The 11750-nt window shown below is 41.2% G+C and overlaps 1 pseudogene; it reads right to left on the reverse strand.

Moving 5' to 3' along the window:
• Positions 1-8096: 8096 nt before the first annotated feature.
• On the reverse strand, positions 8097-9386 carry LOC110310529 (vasculin-like protein 1 pseudogene; annotated as a pseudogene).
• Between the last annotated feature and the right edge of the window lie 2364 nt (positions 9387-11750).

Raw genomic sequence — 11750 nt, forward strand, 5'->3', positions numbered from 1 at the left:
AGGAGTGTTGGCATTAGATCTTCTTTGAAAGTCTGGTAGAATTCTGGGCTAAAACTGCATGGTTCTGGGCTGTTGTTGTTGTTGTTGTTCTTTGGAAAACTGTTAATGACTGACTATTCCCTTACATATTACAGATCTATATAAATTGTTTATATGATCTTGACTTAACTTTGGTAAGTGGCATCTATCAAGAAATTTGTCCATTTCTTTTAGAAATTCAAATTTTGTGGGGTAGAAATTTTTGAAGTATGACCTACTGATTCTTTGGATTTTCCCAGTCTCTGATGTTAGGTCCCCCGTTTTATTTCTGATTTTATTAATTTGGATACTGTTAGTTTGGTTAAGGGTTTGTCTATTTTGTTGATTTTTTTTCAAAGAACCAACTCTTTGTTTCATTGGTTTTTTTTTTGTATTGTTTCTATTTTATTAATTTCAGCCCTAAATTGATTATTTCTTGCCATCTATGCCTGTTGGGTGTGTTTGCTTCTTTTGTTCTAGAGCTTTCAGGTGTGCTTGTAAATTGATAGTATGAGATCTCTCTGATTTCTTTATGAAGGCACTTAGTGCTATGAACTTTCCTCTTAGTACCACTTTCATTGTATCCCGTAAGTTTGGGTATGTTGTGCATTCATTTTCATTGAATACTAGGAAGTCTTTAATTTCTTTCATTATTTCTGCGATGACCCAGTGATCACTCAGTAAAGAGTTGTTCAGTTTCCATAACTTTAAAGACGTCTGCTGTTTCTGTTGTTGTTGAAATCCATCTTTAATTCTTGGTGGCCTGGTGGGATACAGGGGTTAGCTCAATTTTCTTGTATCTGCTAAGATTTTCTTTGTGACCAAGTATGTGATTAATTTTGAAGAAGGTTTCATGGGATGTTAAAATCAAGATTTATTCTTTGTTTGGATGAAATGTTCTGTAGATATCTGTTAGGTACATTTGAGTCATAATGTCTGTTAGTTTCATTATTTGTTTAGTTTTTGTCTGAATGACTGATCTATTGGTGAGAGTGGAGTGTTGAAGTCTCCCCCTATTAAAGTATGGGGTTCAATGTGTGATTTAAGTTTTTGTGATGTATCTTTTCCAAAAGTGGCTTCCCTTGCATTTGGGGCATTGATGCTCAGAACTAAGACAGCCTCTTGTTAGACTTTTCCTTTTGTGAGTATGAAGTGTCTCGTTTGAGTCATTTTTGTTAGAAGTCTATTTGGTTAGGTATTGGAATAGCTCCATCCTTTGGCTTGTTTTCCAACTCTTTTCCAACTGCTTTCTCTGGTGTAATGTCTATCTTTGATGTTGAAGTGTATTTCTTGTATACAGCAAAAGGATGGGTCCTATTTTTGAATCCATTCTGTTGGCCTGTGTCTTTTTAATAGGCAATTGTATACAATGATAGTGAGAGATATTAATGACCAATGATTGTTAATTCCTGTTCATTTGAGGGTAGTAGCAGTGGTGGTGGTGGTGGTGTGTATGTTTCCACCTCTTGGTTTTGCTGGTGATGTTATTTATTCCCCATGTTTTCATAAGTGTAGTTAACCTTCTTAGGTTGGAGTTCTCCTTCTAGTATCTTCCACATGAATGGATTTGTGGATAGATATTGTTTAAACTTTATTCTGTCATAAAATATCTCATTTTCCTTATCTATAGTGATTTAAATTTTTGCTGGATATAATACTCTGGGCTGGCATCTGTGGTCTCTTAGAGTCTGCAAGACATCTATCCAGGGCCTTCTGGCCTTTAGAGTCTACATTGAGAAGTTGGGTGTAATTCTAATAAGCCTGCCCTTACATGTCACTTGGGCTTTTGTCCTTGCAGCTTTTAATATTTTTTCTTTGATCTGTACATTTAGTATTTTCATTACTATGTGATAAGTGGATTTTATTTTCTTGTCCTATATGTTTGGTGTTCTGTAAGCTTCTTGTACTTCCATAGGCATCTCCTTTAAGTTAGGAAATTTTTCTTCTATGATCTTGTTGAAAATATCTTCTGGGTCTTTGATCTGGGAATCTTCTCCTTCTTCTATTACTATTATTGTTAGGTTTTTCTTTTCATAGTGTCTCATATTTCCTGAATGTTTTTGTTTCAGGAATTTTTTAGACTTAACATTTTCTTTGGCCAATGTATCTTATTTCTTTTAGTGTATCTTTTTTTTTTTTCAGTCTTTTTGGTTTTTTTTTTTTTCTGAGACAGGGTTTCTCTGTGTAGCCCTGGCTGTCCTGGAACTCCCTTTGTAGACCAGGCTGGCCTCGAACTCAGAAATCCGCCTGCCTCTGCCTCCCAAGTGCTGGGATTAAAGGCATGCGCCACCACCGCCCGGCCTTAGTGTATCTTTTATGCCTGACCTTCTTTCTTCCATCTCTTGTATTCTGTTGATGATGCTTGTATCTGCAGTCCCTGTTTACTTACCTAGGTTTTCCATTCCCAGGATTCCCTCAGTTTGTTATTTTCTTTATTGCTTTTATTTCCATTTTCGGGTTTTGAATGGTGTTATTTATTTCCTTCACCTGTTTGTGTTTTCCTGGATTTCTTTAAAGGGTTTGTTCATTTTCTCTGTAAGGGCCTCTATCATCTTTATAGGAACATAAGATGTATACCTATAACCTTAACACAAGAAACTGAGGCAGGGAAATCACCTTGGGCTGTGCAGTGAGATTCTCCCATGTTAAAAGAAACAAAGCTTTCTAGATTTAATTTTGATTTCAAAGAATAAAGCAGAGGCATGAAACACCCTGTTGAAGTTCCATGACTGTTAAGATTCCCAAGAAATGGGAACAAATCTGCAAAAGAGACAAAGTATACACAAGAAGAACATATTCAAAAGTGAGTGAGAAGTCGCTAAAATTTACCACCAGTGACATTTTTTCTTGTTCTGTTTTCCATGATTAATGTGCAGACTCAAACTGCAGTTATGTTTTTTTTCACTAAAACCATCCTAGTTAATGTGATGACCATCATATGATTTTAAATTTCAAAATAACAACTTTTACCTTAGGAAGCACTGGAGCCAAGAAACTATGTTTTTGTACCTAGAAAGTGATCCTCAGACTGGAAAGATAAAACACTTGACACCAGAGTGTGATACCTGAGTTTGACTCTCAGAGCCTATGGTGTTTTGTTTTGTTTTTAAGCTGGCTGTGGTGGCATGGACTTGTAATTCCAACTACAGGGAGGCAGAGATGGGCAGAACCCTGGAACTTGCTGACCAGCTACTCTAGTTCAGTCTGAGTGCCTGGCCACTGAGAGACCATGTCAAAATCAAATTGTACAATACTTATGTTATGACTCCAAGGTTACTGTCTGGAATCTGCATGCATATATACACCCAGACCTGTATACACATACCAGCAAAGACAAGAATAAAGAGGCCTCAATTAGCAAAAGTAACAGTTATGTAAGTATGGGTGTGGGCTTGGTAAGAAATAAAAATACCATAAAGAGTAAAACTTCCCAGATAGGTTGTCCTAAATAGCAGAAATGTCCATTCTCACGATTCTGAAGGCTACCAGACCCTGATCAAGGTTCTGCATAAGGGCTGTCTTCCTGGATTGCCGACAGTTGTCTTTGGTTCTATCAAGGAAAGAAATCTCATGTCCCTTCCTCTTCCTATAAGGGACACCAGTGCTTCCAAATTAGGGCTCCACCATTATGATTTCATTTAACCTTAATTGCCTATTGAGGTTCTGTGTAAATGCAGTTGCACTGAGGGATTATAAAAAACATATGTTTATCAATTAAGGTACCAAATCTGTGGTATTTTGTTACAGCACTCTAATACAGGGGTTGGGGGCTGTGTCAGTCCATGTGACTTAGTACTCTTATTCCTATGCTATTAGATGAAGCAGAGGCCCCAGAACAGGCTATTGGAGTCAGAGCAGATTGAAGAAGACAATTCTATACAAGCACTGCCTGGAATGAGACCAAGAGTCCTGTGGGGGGCAGAAAGGTATCTACACAGATGCATTATCCAGCATAAGCAACCACTGAATTTAAAGTAATAAATACATTTCTTCTTTACCATTGCCTTCACACACACACACAAACACACACACACACATACACACACACTCCTTCAAAGTGAAAAGCTGGTGTTTTATCTCAACTAAATCTTTGTGTAGCTAAGACAGAGACAAACTAACTTGGGCTTTTAAGCAAACACTCTGAGGTCCTGGAGGCTATCTCTGCATCAGTGGGAACCCTGGTCTCATTCTCTGGCTAGGAATGGGGGACAGTGTCATGAGAGCTGTGTGCCAGGCAATAAGGACAAGGCACATTCTGAACACTAGGTTGCCTGTTGTTACAATGGTAGCAGTTCCTGAAAAACCATGCAGCTAGTTCAACGCTGGCTCTGTCTCTCAAGTTCTATACTTTTAATGGCTGGCATTTCTTAGCATGAAACAGCTTCCCAGATATCAGTGGCTGGCAATGGAAGCCACCAGACCCCAACCCACCCCCCAGCCCACCCCCGTGAAGTGTCTCCTGGACACTACTCCCATAGTATCCATGAATAGAGACTTCTCATAGGGGTCAGAGCAATGATCTGAGGTGCCACTATGTTCCCATGAGGTAGGCAGAGAAATTCAACTGAGAATGGAAAGTCTTTGGAACAGAAAAAAGTGATCTTGTAGCTTTAAATGATTTTCAGTCCAGGTGACTTAAAACAGAAGGAACCAGGTTTGGGCATTATATACATGTTTGAAATCAAAGCAATGTCCTCTCCAGCCCCAGTCTCAATTCCCTCCACAGCAAATTCCATCAGCAGGATTGAAGGTGTCAACCACAAAAAGTGTTTGTTTTGCAAGGCTGTCACATAACACACACTTCTCTTGCCTCTTGCCTACCTTCCTCAACAGCTGTGGATATTAATAAAACGTGATTTTCTTTAGGCCTGGTGGGTCCCTCCAGATATTTTGAGGCTGGGTGATAGATCAAAACAACCAACCAACAATTCTGAAACCAAAAATTTGCATCTCACTGGGCCCTCTGCTGAAAACATCTGAGGCTTGGGAGTGTTTTGTTTTGTTTGTTTGTTTGTTTTAAACTGGAGGAGTGGCACTAAGCGCCAGACTGACTTTTGGAACCTTCCAAATCATCTCATTTCATCATTTAGTTCCTTATCAACCTGTCATTTTAAAGATTTGGTTTAATAGTACATGAAAAACATGAGTCAGAGCTACTAAGCGAAGCAAGAAGAACCAGCAGTTGTTCTGATAGCACAGCAGCCAGGAACGGCCACACCATGAAGCCAAATTCTCTTGTTTCCAGTCATGAGAATTATCTGAAACTGAGGGTTTTAAAATCCTTCCCTAGGTGGTACAGTACAGTGGCTGAGGCAGGACTTAGATCTGTGGAGGCTGAGACTGTCATAGCCCCTCACGACCATCCCCAAGAATAGAATAAGGGTGTGCCTGTCTCCTAGGCTTGTTCAGAAGAACAACTAGGTTAGTATATCCTAAATCTATAGGATTATGCCTATATTATATGTATCACTGACCAATTTTTCCAGTTTCTTAAAATGTGGCTTTTGGCTAAGCAATCCATCCACATAGGTACACAACACTCACTCCCAGGTCTGTGAACTAAGAATGCAGAGCTTAGTCTGGACGCCAGAAGTCTGTGCCTAGTAAATCAGCACAAACTGTGCTCCTGCAGGAGTTCTTCATTCAGAAACGCATATGGACTCCTTCAGAGTCAGGTCTCAAACTTCAGAGTTATTTGGCTCTGCCTTTTGAACATACACACCCCTTAGAGGCTTCACTTTTTATAACTTGCTGCTGATAAATTGAAAGTCAGAAATAGTTCTAACTACAGATTTTCTTCTGAAATGAAGAATCTAGTGAGTTCTTGAAAAATCAATATCTAGTAAAAACAAACAATTCAACTAAAATACAGGAGACCTACACCATAATTCCAACTTCATCAGCAACCTGATGCACTGTGCTATGTTACATGTTGTTCTGAGTCTTGTTCTCACCACCTAGTAAATGAGTATAAACTACAAAGGGAAAAGTAATTGCAGGAATTCAAATGTGGTTTTAGAAATTAAAGGCTAAAATCTGTGGTGCCACACATTTATAATCCTTGAACTCAGGTGGCTGAGGCCGAGGAGTCCCAAGTTCAAGGCACAGAGAGCTAGTGTCAAAAACAAGCAAACAAACAAAAACATTTTAAAAAGTAACATTTGCAGAAGAGTTAAAATTGGTTGTTCCCTACTACTGGAAAGATTCGCCAATCTTCTTAAAACTAATTTCATAGGGAAAAAAATGGCCATGTTTCTACAAACTTGGGAACAAAACAGCTCTTTAAAATAACACATGACTGCCCCACCCTGTCAACCTTTGTAACAATTAATAGGAGCTTGTCACCTTGAGACCTAGGCAACAAGTTAACAACTATCTCCCAGAAACAAGAAAACAAAAACATGGCAGCCCTGCTTCCTGAGGAATAGTAAACAGTACATCTTTAAAAGCCTTGCATTTAACAAAAACTAAAAATATATTTAAGCACAGAGGTCACCATTGTAGACCTCTGACCATTATTAGGAAGTGTTGAAGGCAAAGCAGAAAGTCCTGTGGTTTGGATCTGGGCACATATGACACAGTACTCCTGATCCCCAGATAAGAACTGGGCACACTCACCACCTCAATGATTATGATGAATGATGAGGATACTGTAAGACTCTGGCGAGCCTTAGTTTATCAGGGACTCCCTGAGTGAATGATGCAGAGGTAGATATTGATACAAAAAGCAATAGGAATTTATTGTTCTAACATGTTGGGGTCTCCCTGCACATGGAGAGAGAGAGTGACCATGCATAGCCCATCCCGCAAGCCTTTATACAGTTCTCCAGGCAGCAGCCATTAGGCACAATGTTATAGGCAGAACAGTGTGACTTTTAAATTGATTGGACTATAGGGAATGAGGTAGGTGGCCAACGGTCACAGAATGTATGTACCCCTACCCACAGGTGGCCAGTGGTCAGTCCCTCCTTCCTGTGGTCTGAGGGATGTAATTAGCCCCTCCCTTCCAAAGAAGAGGGGCGCCTCTGTTCTTTATGACCTTTCGCTTCCAGGAGGAGAGGGGTCTGGTAGAATTTTCTAAAGTTCCTGAGCTGACCTCTTCATTTTCCCCTTTTCTTTGTGCATGTTTCAATCCTGAAGCTATTGCTGATATTCTGATAGCTCATACTCCTGGTCTTCTGTATCTAGTTCTTTGTATCTCTGCTTCAAGATCATTAGCTGTACTGTACCTATGAGTTCCTTAACAACAGCGACCAAGCAGTTCAAAATGTAGGGGCCAAAAGTCAGCAATAACAGGAGAACAACTAGGGGTTGAAACAGGGTGGATATGAGGGTGGTTAACCAAAGGGTGGAGTTAAACCAAGACTCAATCCAGCCCTGACTCTGTTCTCTCTCTTTCTTCCACTTGGCTAGCCCTTCTCTCGCCTTGACCATTGACTCTTTAACCCTGGAATGGTCTATATAAAAGCAACACTCCTCAGCTAAGGCAGCACATAGCCCTCCTATTCTGCAGTATTACTTCTGACAATGAAGTCCGTGATTCTTGAAGTTTCTATTTTCTCTACATCAAAATCTATGGCTGCCCTCAGACTGTCATAATTTTCTCCTTGGAAGACCCAAGTGGAGATCCTGGTGGCTGCCCCAGCCACCTCTAATCCCAATTGAAGGGAGACAGTGAGTGCTGTAACAGGTTTGGTGGCCAGGCACATAGGATGGGGGAAGGAACCAGAATCAAAAAGTACCACCAGGCGGTCATGATCAAGGTCAAGTGATCTTGAGCTTGGGCCGATTGTCCATCTTCTGTACCGTCCAGCGGGAGTTTCTGGGGAGCAGAGTGTCTGCCGGTTTCACCTGGGAAGCATGCACCCAGGACATAATGTTGTCCACCTTGAGGACTGTGGGAGTGGCTAACAGCACCTGGAAGGGTCCCTTTCATCAGGGCTCTAGCGATTGTACCCAATGTCTCCTTACATAGATCCAGTCACCAGCCTGGAAGAGGTGAGGGGTCTCTGGCACCCCTGGAGTATTTAAGGCAGATAGTTTGGGCCAAATCTCTAATTTTAAAGAAAATATATTTCTTACACAAGACAGTCCAAACTGTCATCATTTTCAGGGTATTCCTGCCATCCCATTGCTTTTAATAACCTGTACTCTGCTTCCAGAGAGTGTGACAGATCCTCCCCTTCCTCTACCATGGGTAGAGAAAGACCGCTCTGAAGACAACCTTGTTCTCCATTTTCCTTTGGTTCAGGTGTGTGGCTGCCCTCCGATCTTAGCCCCTCTAGCTTGTCCCAGTCTCTACTTTCTGAGCAGTCTCCATTTCGTTCATCCTTCAGAGTCTTCAGGAGCTCACTCGTCCTGTCCGTGGTTCGTCGGGTCAATTTGGTCAGACGAGAGGAGCTGATCTCAATTGGAGGGGTAGTACTGGAGGGACTCTCTTTAGGAGAGTGGAGAACTGCACCAGCAGCCAGTAACAGAAATTGGATTGGTAAAAGCAGACTCCCGGCTAGAGCAAAGTGATCCTGACTTGTGTTCCATTCTGTTAGCTTTCCAGGCGTTGGGCTTAGAGGGTGGTGGTGGAGGCTTAGGAACCAAGTTCTTATAGACACTTGGGACTATTGTTGACACTTTGTTCCCATTTGCATGGTGGGATCCTGAGGAGGTGAATGCAGCAGAAAAGGCAGCAGCAGGATCCTCTTTGGAAAATTTTTTGATGACTAGCATCGTTGAGGGTTGCTTGGCTTCCCACAACCCACTCCAGAAGGGGTCCCAATAGGTCTGCATGACTGATTCTGTTTGCCAAGCTTCTGGATTCAAAGAAGGGAAAACTTCCTCTTCGAACTGCAACTTTTCTACTTTATCCTCTTTTTTTTTTCTCTTCCCTAATCTCAGTTGGTGTTTTTTCTTGAAAGGCACAGCCTTTCCGGGAATGGAAGGTGCCATTCCAGTGTCGTTGGTTTCCTGTACTACCTCCACTATGTTGGCTCATACCATCATGACCTCGGGAAGAGCCATGCCAACCAGATAGAAACCCTGTGGTTCCAGCATATGATCCCTTAGAGACACCAGAGTCAACAGAATCATGGCGGAATAGGGAGGGTTGGTGCCAAGAATCTCCTGTAGTCCATAGAGGTCCATTGTTTAAAAAGCCATCAGAGGAATTATGTTGACGACGGCTTATTCAAAATCTACCTTCTCCACGGGATAGGTGCTCTCCGTGTTTGTCAAAGGTAGCTGTAGATGACTTAGCTGACTGTGGCTTTGAGAAATTTAGCCAAGCAGGAACAAAGTCATGCTGCGCCATTTAGGTCCAGTGTCTTTTTAGCAAGATGAGGCATCCAACCTCAAGGCCAGGATCCTCAGAATGTCACCTCTGTGGTCCTGTATCCAAAGTTGCCGCCTGTATCTTCCACTAGGTTTTCTTGAAAGAAGGGTGCCTATTCCAGTCAGAAAAGCACCGGGGTAGCTAGAGCGCAGGGTCGGCTGACACCTGCCAGCTACCCACGACCCCCGCCAGAGGATTTTGAGACTGCTGGTCAGTGGAACACAGCTTCTGCTCCAATCCAATTGCGTGCGGGACCTGAGACTGCATTAGTTAGGGAAGCAGAAAACCGGCCTGAGTAGGACCACAGGCCTCTTCCGGCTGGACCAGCACCGGGGTACCACCAGCTACCCACGACCCCCGCCACAGGATTTTGAGACTGCTGGTGAGTGGAACACAGCTTCTGCTCCAATCTTTAAACAGTGACAACGACAACAACTAACCCCAGAGATTACCAGATGGCTAAAGGTAAACATAATAATCTTACTAACAGAAACCAAGACCACTCACCATCATCAGAACCCAGCACTCCCACTTCGCCCAGTCCAGGGCACCCCAACACACCAGAAAAGCTAGACACGGATCTAAAAGCATATCTCCTGATGATGGTAGAGGACTTCAAGAAGGACTTTAATAACACACTTAAAGAAATACAAAGGAACACTGGTAAACAGGTAGGAGACATTAAAGAGGAAGCACAAAAATCCCTTAAAGAATTGCAGGAGAACACTGCTAAAGAGTTACAAATCCTTAAAGAAAAACAGGATAACCTAATCAAACAGGTAGAAGTCCTTAATGAAAAACAGGAAAACACATCCAAACAGATGATGGAAATGAACAAAACCATACTAGACCTAAAAAGGGAAGTAGACACAATAAAGAAAACCCAAAATTAAGGCAACACTGGAGATAGAAACCCTAGGAAAGAAATCTGGAACCATAGATACAAGCATCAGCAACAGAATACAAGAGATGGAAGAGAGAATCTAAGGTGCAGAAGATTCCATAGAGAACATCGGCACAACAATCAAGGAAAATTTAAAATGCAAAAAGATCCTAACTCAAAACATCCAAGAAATACAGGACACAATGAGAAGACCAAACCTACGGATAATAGGAGTGGATGAGAATGAAGATTGTCAACTCAAAGGACCAGCAAACATCTTCAACAAAATTATAGAAGAAAACGTCCCAAATCTAAAGAAAGAGATGCCCATGAACATACAAGAAGCCTACAGAACTCCAAATAGACTGGACCAGAAAAGAAATACCTCCCGACACATTATAATCAGAACAACAAATGCTCTAAATAAAGATAGAATACTAAAAGCAGTAAGAGAAAAAGGCCAAGTAACATATAAAGGCAAGCCTATCAGAATTACACCAGATTTTTCACCAGAGACTATGAAAGCCAGAAGATCCTGGACGGATGTTATACAGACACTAAAAGAACACAAATTCCAGCCCAGGCTACTATACCCAGCCAAACTCTCAATTAACATAGATGGAGAAACCAAAGTATTCCACGACAAAACCAAATTCACACATTATCTCTCCACGAATCCAGCCCTTCAAAGGATAATAACAGAAAAAAAAAAACAATACAAGGACAGGAACCACGCCCTAGAAACAACAAGAAGGTAATCCCTCAACAAACCTAAAAGAAGACAGCCACAAGAACAAAATGCCAACTTTAACAACAAAAATAACAGGAAACAACAATTACTTTTCCTTAATATCTCTTAATATCAATGGACTCAACTCCCCGATAAAAAGACATAGACTAACAAACTGGCTACACAAACAAGACCCAACATTTTGCTGCTTACAGGAAACTCATCTCAGAGAAAAGGATAGACACTACCTCAGAATGAAAGGCTGGAAAACAATTTTCCAAGCAAATGGCATGAAGAAACAAGCTGGAGTAGCCATTCTAATATCTGATAAGATTGACTTCCAACCCAAAGTCATTAAAAAAGACAGGGAGGGACACTTCATACTCATCAAAGGTAAAATCCTCCAAGAGGAACTATCAATCCTGAATATCTATGCTCCAAATACAAAGGCAGCCACATTCATTAAAGAAACTTTAGTAAAGCTCAAAGCACACATTGCACCTCATACAATAATAGTGGGAGACTTCAACACACCACTTTCACCAATGGACAGATCATGGAAACAGAAACTAAACAGGGACACAGTGAAACTAAGAGAAATTATGAATCAAATGGATCTGGCAGATATCTACAGAACATTCTATCCTAAAACAAAAGGATATACCTTCTTCTCAGCACCTCATGGTACCTTCTCCAAAATTGACCACATAATTGGTCACAAAGCAGGCCTCAACAGATACAAAAATATTGAAATTGTCCCATGCATCCTATCAGATCACCATGGACTAAGGCTG

The sequence above is a fragment of the Mus caroli genome, unplaced genomic scaffold (genome assembly GCF_978045245.1).
Source record: "Mus caroli unplaced genomic scaffold, Mus_caroli_1 scaffold_1, whole genome shotgun sequence".
NCBI lineage: Eukaryota > Metazoa > Chordata > Mammalia > Rodentia > Muridae > Mus > Mus caroli.